The sequence below is a fragment of the Candoia aspera genome, chromosome 3 (genome assembly GCF_035149785.1).
Source record: "Candoia aspera isolate rCanAsp1 chromosome 3, rCanAsp1.hap2, whole genome shotgun sequence".
Lineage (NCBI taxonomy): Eukaryota > Metazoa > Chordata > Lepidosauria > Squamata > Boidae > Candoia > Candoia aspera.
The window spans coordinates 84,104,953-84,110,952 of record NC_086155.1 but is presented as its reverse complement, the minus strand read 5'-3'; the positions used below and the strand labels follow the sequence as shown (position 1 = coordinate 84,110,952).

At 43.7% G+C, this 6,000-nt stretch overlaps 1 protein-coding gene across 2 annotated transcripts in view; it reads left to right on the top strand.

The window, feature by feature from the left end:
* The first annotated feature begins 2,804 nt into the window (after positions 1–2,804).
* The window catches only part of EVI5 (ecotropic viral integration site 5), an 88,633-nt gene continuing 85,437 nt past the window's right edge, over positions 2,805–6,000 (top strand). Inside the window, exon 1 of one of the 2 annotated variants that reach the window (XM_063298259.1) lies at positions 2,805–3,051. The gene's annotated coding sequence lies outside the window, so the exon portion shown is untranslated. The remainder of the gene's footprint in view (positions 3,052–6,000) is intronic. The other variant, XM_063298261.1, reaches the window with a different exon arrangement.

The following is a 6,000-nucleotide window of genomic DNA, read 5'->3' as shown; positions in this document are numbered from 1 at the left end:
ATGTGTACTCTAAGAGAGGCTTTCTACAGCAAGGAGAAATGGCTCTCTTGGTGCTTATTGTTATTTGTGTGATTCATTCTTTTTAAAAAGAAGCTTTTTAAGCTTTGGATTTTGCTTTCCATCCAAATATTAAGGAGGGTTGAGACTATGTAATTGTGTCCCTGTTATTATTTTTGTACTAAATTGAAGATTTTAGCATTTTCCTACACGTTGAATCTGCTGCTTTGAACTTTCAGCTTCCTGCTGCTACTTTCCCTGGGGAACTGCTTGTTAGCTTACTTTCACTTGTGTAAACACATTCCGGAAATTCTTCTATTATCTCCACTTTTGCTGGTTAAGTACCTAGGGGGCGCCATAATCTACGGCCTGAGACATGGAGGATTTCAATCAGACTGTTTCCGACTTTCACTGAGAATTTAAACAGATGCTTTCTGACTCCTGCCAAGCTTTTATGCAAGGTATTCAGGACATTGTGGAAAACGTGAGGTTTAAAAATGTGTCATCTGGCTGGGGATGTTGTGGGAGAAATTGAAGAGCTTAAAAGTGATAGAAATGTCTCTTTTAATAGTGAGATCAGGGCTTCTGTTGAAATGCTGGATGAAGATCAGTTAGTTGAGTTGAAGAAATTAAACTAAGGGATCGAACTGCAAACTATAAGTGAATTTGACTTTTTGATGGAATGCCATGGAAAAGAAGGGGTTATTAGGTATGGAAGGTTTTCTGAAGTCAGTTTTTAAGGGGGGCAGTTGGGCTGTTTGATCTCTATGAAAAAAGCTCTGTGTGTATTGTGGAGATATGTAAATTCTTTGGTTTGTTTTGAAGTGGGTAAGGGTTTTACAATAAAAAGTAACTGTGCAAACAATCCTCGCATTTATGACCTTTGCACATCTATAAAGCAAAGGAAAGCTGAAGTAAGATCAAAAGCACAGTCACGGTTTCACTTAGCAACCACCTTGCTTAACAACCAAGTTGCTGGTCCCAATTGTGGATGCTAAACAAGGACTACCTGTAATACAACTCTTACCACTGCTAGTATAGAACACTTGTCCGGTGAGACTAAAGAACAGGCTATAGTAAAAATAGTTCAACTACAGCAGGCATAGTTGCTCGGGTTTATAAGCAACTTCCAGGAGAATGCTAACTCTACTCCCACCATGGTGGAAGAGATCTTTGGGACAAAAAGGTAGGTGAAGAAGAAAAATACAGGTAATGTTAGCTTTCGTAGTACGAAGTAGCCACTCAGTTCCTGCCCCTCATAGGGACTTTCCCCTCTTATCAGCAGCAACATGTTCCATGACTCTGTGTTGCGTTCTTCTTGTCCCCAACTCATAGCTGCGGGAATTTAAAGTACTTTGCTGTTCCAGGGATAAAGTAGTGTTTTCCTCCTCAAGGAGCCAATTCCCTTTAGTGGTTTTGGTGCCACCTGATGTGCTTTGCAAACCATTTTGTTGGTGGCTCTGTCAGGCGACTCCTAGGCAGCTCAACACCCATTGGCAACTTTAAGCTGGTGCAGACACACTGCCTCCCCCCTCCTGCTGCCCTTTAGAGCCACTGTGCTTTCAGCAATGGAAGAGTCTGTTTCTTTCAAGCCAGATTCTCTCCTGGTAGGTACCAGTTCTCCAGGCCATTCCCTGACTTGGAGACCTGGATGAGCCCGAAGAACAGCTGGCCAGCAGTGATAGAGGGCAAGGACTGCACCTTGAAGCATTATAGAAAGAGGGAAACGTTTTTCTTTTTCCTTGCAGGCCCTCCTACCATACCTGTCAGCGCTAGCTGGGGCTGCTTTTGAAATAGGGTTTTGCTGCTCTTCCAGAAGAGCCCTATATCTCAAAGCATCAGGATCAGCAGTTGATAAGTGGGGGTGGTTGTACAATGGAGTGGCGGAGAAAGAAAGCTGGCTTGTGCAATCTTCCGCATGCCTGTCAGCTATTGCTGGGATTGCCTTTGAATATGGGTTTACAGTAGTGCTGTTCTGAAGAGGCTAACAGCAGGTTTGCACAACACCACACGCCTGTAGGCTCTTGTTTGGGTTGACTGCAGTCTTCTAGCTCCCATTTTCTCTTTCCCTGCCCTCTCTCCTAGCCCCAGCAGCTAATACCCAGCCTGAGAGAGGGCAATTCTGACAGATGGCTCAACCCGCAGATCTAACCATCATTACCTGTCATAGCAGTGATGTGATTGGCAGACGTTTTTCCTGCTGGCTGGTGACGTGAAGGGAAGGCACAGGCAGTTTTCTTGGCATGGGAAATGAGGCTACTGACCTCCTGCTACAAGCTAGAACACAATGGAGGCAAATGGGACTGATAATGACAATGGGAACAGTGAAATCCGTGCTGGTTTAATTTTTTGCTGGAAGAGCCCACGAACAGAGTGGGTTGACACCAGCCGTTAAGATACAAATCACAATCGCTGGGTTCACACAACACTCTAAACCTCAATTAAAGCCAACGCCTTTTGGATTAGCACTTGTGTAACTCTAGCTATAAAAAAGACCCCTTTCCTTATTCTGGCCTTATCTTCTCTAGCTGGAGCCGGAGTCTTTAACGCAGCCAAAGAGACGTGCGGCAACTCGCGAGAAGCAAAGGGTTCTTCAGGAAGCGAGCCCCCGCCGTATCCAACGGGCTGACCCTTGAGTACGCATGTATGCAATTCAGGCACGCATGCCCGAACCTGCTCCCTCTCTGTTATGCCTGTGTCTGCGTCTCCACGGCTCTCTCGCCCCCCCCCGCAGCCCCCTTCATCATTATGCTTTATTTTGTCAGCCGTCTTCGGTGAAGATCTGAGGGGTTCCCCCGACGGCAGACGGGCCTGCGCGCGCGAGTGATACACTCTCCGCCGAGGGACATGGCCCAGTTTCCTGAGAGTGGAACGGCTCGCGGGCCCTAGGAAAGGGAGGGGGCGGGAAAGGAAGAAGGGAAGAGTCGAAAGGCGGGACGCCGTCCGGGCGGGGAGCTCTGACCAAACAGCAGCTGCAGCCGCGGCGGCTCCGGGCCGGGCTGCAGGGGAACCCGATGCACGCAACACTTCGCCTCCCCGGCAAAGGCTTCCAAGGTGAGCGCGGTGGCGGAGCTGCCTTTTCTGCGTTCCGCCGGCATATTTCACTCCACTCTTCCACTCCGACCCAGCCTTTGTGGCGAAGGAGGGGGCGGCTGCCCGCCTCCGTCCCACCGAGGGTCCCATCGGACCCTCTTATAGGGAAGGGCACCCAGCCGTTTCCCAATTCTCTATTCGGGCCTGTTTATGGCCTGGAAAAACTGCCTGGCGTTCTCCTCCCTGGGCGTAAATGTGGTATCGGCCAGACACGAATGAATTGTGGCGTATAAACCTTGGAAGAGTTCTGCGTATAGGTTTAGCTCTCGTCACTCTCCTAAATTATTTCATCGGCTTCCTCCTCTACCTATTACATATTACCCATTACCCACCGGATTTCCTCTCTGTGGTAGTGGAGGGACTGCGGGTGCCGTTGGGTCGTGTTTGTGGGGTTTTGTTCTTCGTGAATGCGTCCCTTTGTTCCCATAGCGAGTACTAATAAAAGCTTGGGTAAGAGACTCAGTGCAGAAGCCCGAGTGGATTTTTCTGTCGAAAGTTTTTTTCTATCAAGGTTCAGCCTTTACTGGAAGTTGTATAGCAAGAGTGCCTCTGAGTTTCTACAGAGTCCATTTCGTAATTGCTGTGTCTGTGCTACCAGATTTTACAGGAAGAAGTGGCTCCCTAGACTAGGTTGAGATTGATGGCCCCTGTCCCCTTCTCCCTAAGAAGTGAATGGTTTTTATTAATCTTCACTTTGCTTTTATGAATGATTTCTTCTTTTAGTGGGACCATCCCATTGCTTTGCTCCCCCAAATACTTCCCCATATGTCTTCTGTGCATACTTCTGAGGTTTCCATTGGAGGTCTTCTTGATTAGCGCTTCTATCTGTGCTGCGTGTGACTCACACAGCATACTTGACTGCAGCATACATACTATGATCTCTCAGTTCTCTCCATTAGAACAGATAGTTAGGATAGAGAGGAGGAAGACACCTGGATAGTGATGGTATTGCTCTGATGGGGAGTTAAAGAAGAGTGAGTTGCTGTTGTGGGAAAAAAATGCTGGTCCTTTTGACCTTGCTTCGTTCTGTCATACAATTGTGAGATTGGTAGAAAGTAGATGGGGATCCCCTTTCTACCCATCATACAACATACAGTACTTTCCTATGTCTCTGAATGATTATAGTTACAGAAGATTCCTGAATCCCAGTTGTTTAACAATGGTAAGAGCAAAATCCTAAATCTGCAACCTGGTGAATGTACAGTATTGGGTTTTTAATTTTAAAAAATCCACAATATTGAAGATTACTAACCCAACTATATAAAGCCTGTGAGCTGAATAGCTTTAGAAAAGCCTGTTAATAGGTACAAATCTTGCCTGAAAGAATTATTTAAGCAAATCATTTATTTCAGTTTGAATTGTCCCAGAAAGAGAGCAAGCGAGAGATCTTGTACTGACCTAAAATTGTTGGTTTCAGTGGGCTATGGTGTCTTTTAAATTGAAATGCAAATTGCTGCCTGAGAGATTGTAACTGATGCCAATCTCTGCTTATTAAGGAGGTCCTTCATAAGGTTCTGAATGTTTTACTGAGGCAGTTTTGAGAAAAAGATCCTCCTCCCTAGTCAAAGCCATTACAAACATTTATAAATATCTATCATTAATTATATTTATCCCTTGCCTTTCTCCCCAAAAACCTCAAGGTAGTGTAAACATTCTTCCCCACCCACCCTTATCCTCTTAATAACCTGGTAGGTTAGACTGAGGAACAGTAGCTGGCCCAAAGACATTTAATGAATTTTCATAGCTGAGTAGTGATTTGAATCTATAGTCTGTAGTTTTAATCAGGCATTCTTTTCTATTAAAATAGTTTTAGATGTCAGACTTATATCTGCTAGTATTCTGTTTGGAAAGATTTATTTGCCACAATGCTTGCTGAAGCTGCAGAAGAAAAAGATGAATTAAAGATTAAGCTTCCTTTCTATAAAACATATTCTCTGTCAAGAAAAAAATAGTCAAGTCAGCTGTTCTTATATTTAGCATGAAGTAAGTTATCCAAGGACAGCTTTCCAGGAAGTTTAGTTTGCTTGTGGAGGGACTAAATGCTTCCTGAAAATTTATTTCAGAAAAACATATGTGACATCTCAAAATAAATGAGCTGAAAGTACATTTGATACTCTAAAAGCAGAGATGCAAGCTCACATTATTCTGATCTAATTATAGTAATTTTACAGTATTTAGTATTTTGTTAATATTGTATGAACACTTTTGTAACTTTAAAAGCTTTTCTTTAAATCAATTATTTTTCTGCACATGAAGATACATTCTTTTTTATCCTCAATCCCTATTTGTTTCCCTTTTTTCCTATGTTACTTCATGCCGTTTTCTTTTTAATCTCCATTCCTTTCTGCTCTAGCAGTTCAATATTAGTTCCTTTCTTCTGCTTGAAATCACTCTTTTGGATCTGTTGTGCCTTGTTCCATCTCTCCTCTGCCCATTTCTTATACAGTATTCCTTGCAAACCTAGCTGAAAACTGATTCAGATTCCATGCTGAGCCATAGTTGAAAATGGATTCCACTGGGGAAGAAGACCAAATGGGTAGTGTGATATAGGCATTTTCTCACCACATTCCTTCTCTTAATGGGCATGGATGGGGTTTCTTTGGAGTTGTTCCCAAAAGATGTCCAAAGAACTGCAAACCTTGGGTACTTGGAATCCCCCCATAAAGTATCAACGGAGCAGGAAGAGGCTGCGGCTTTATTTTGGTCAGGCCTATTGTGAAGAAATGCTCAGGAAGAAAAGATGACCTTGAATAAGGTAATAGATCAAGGGTAGACAGACTTAATAGCATTAAGAGATTTGTAACTAAAATCCTACTTTTTTTTCAATTTTAATTTAGAGTTGAAAAGGGGGGAGTTAATTTGATTAAGAGTAGGCTTATTTCTCTCTTGTATTCCCATTTGCCATTGTTG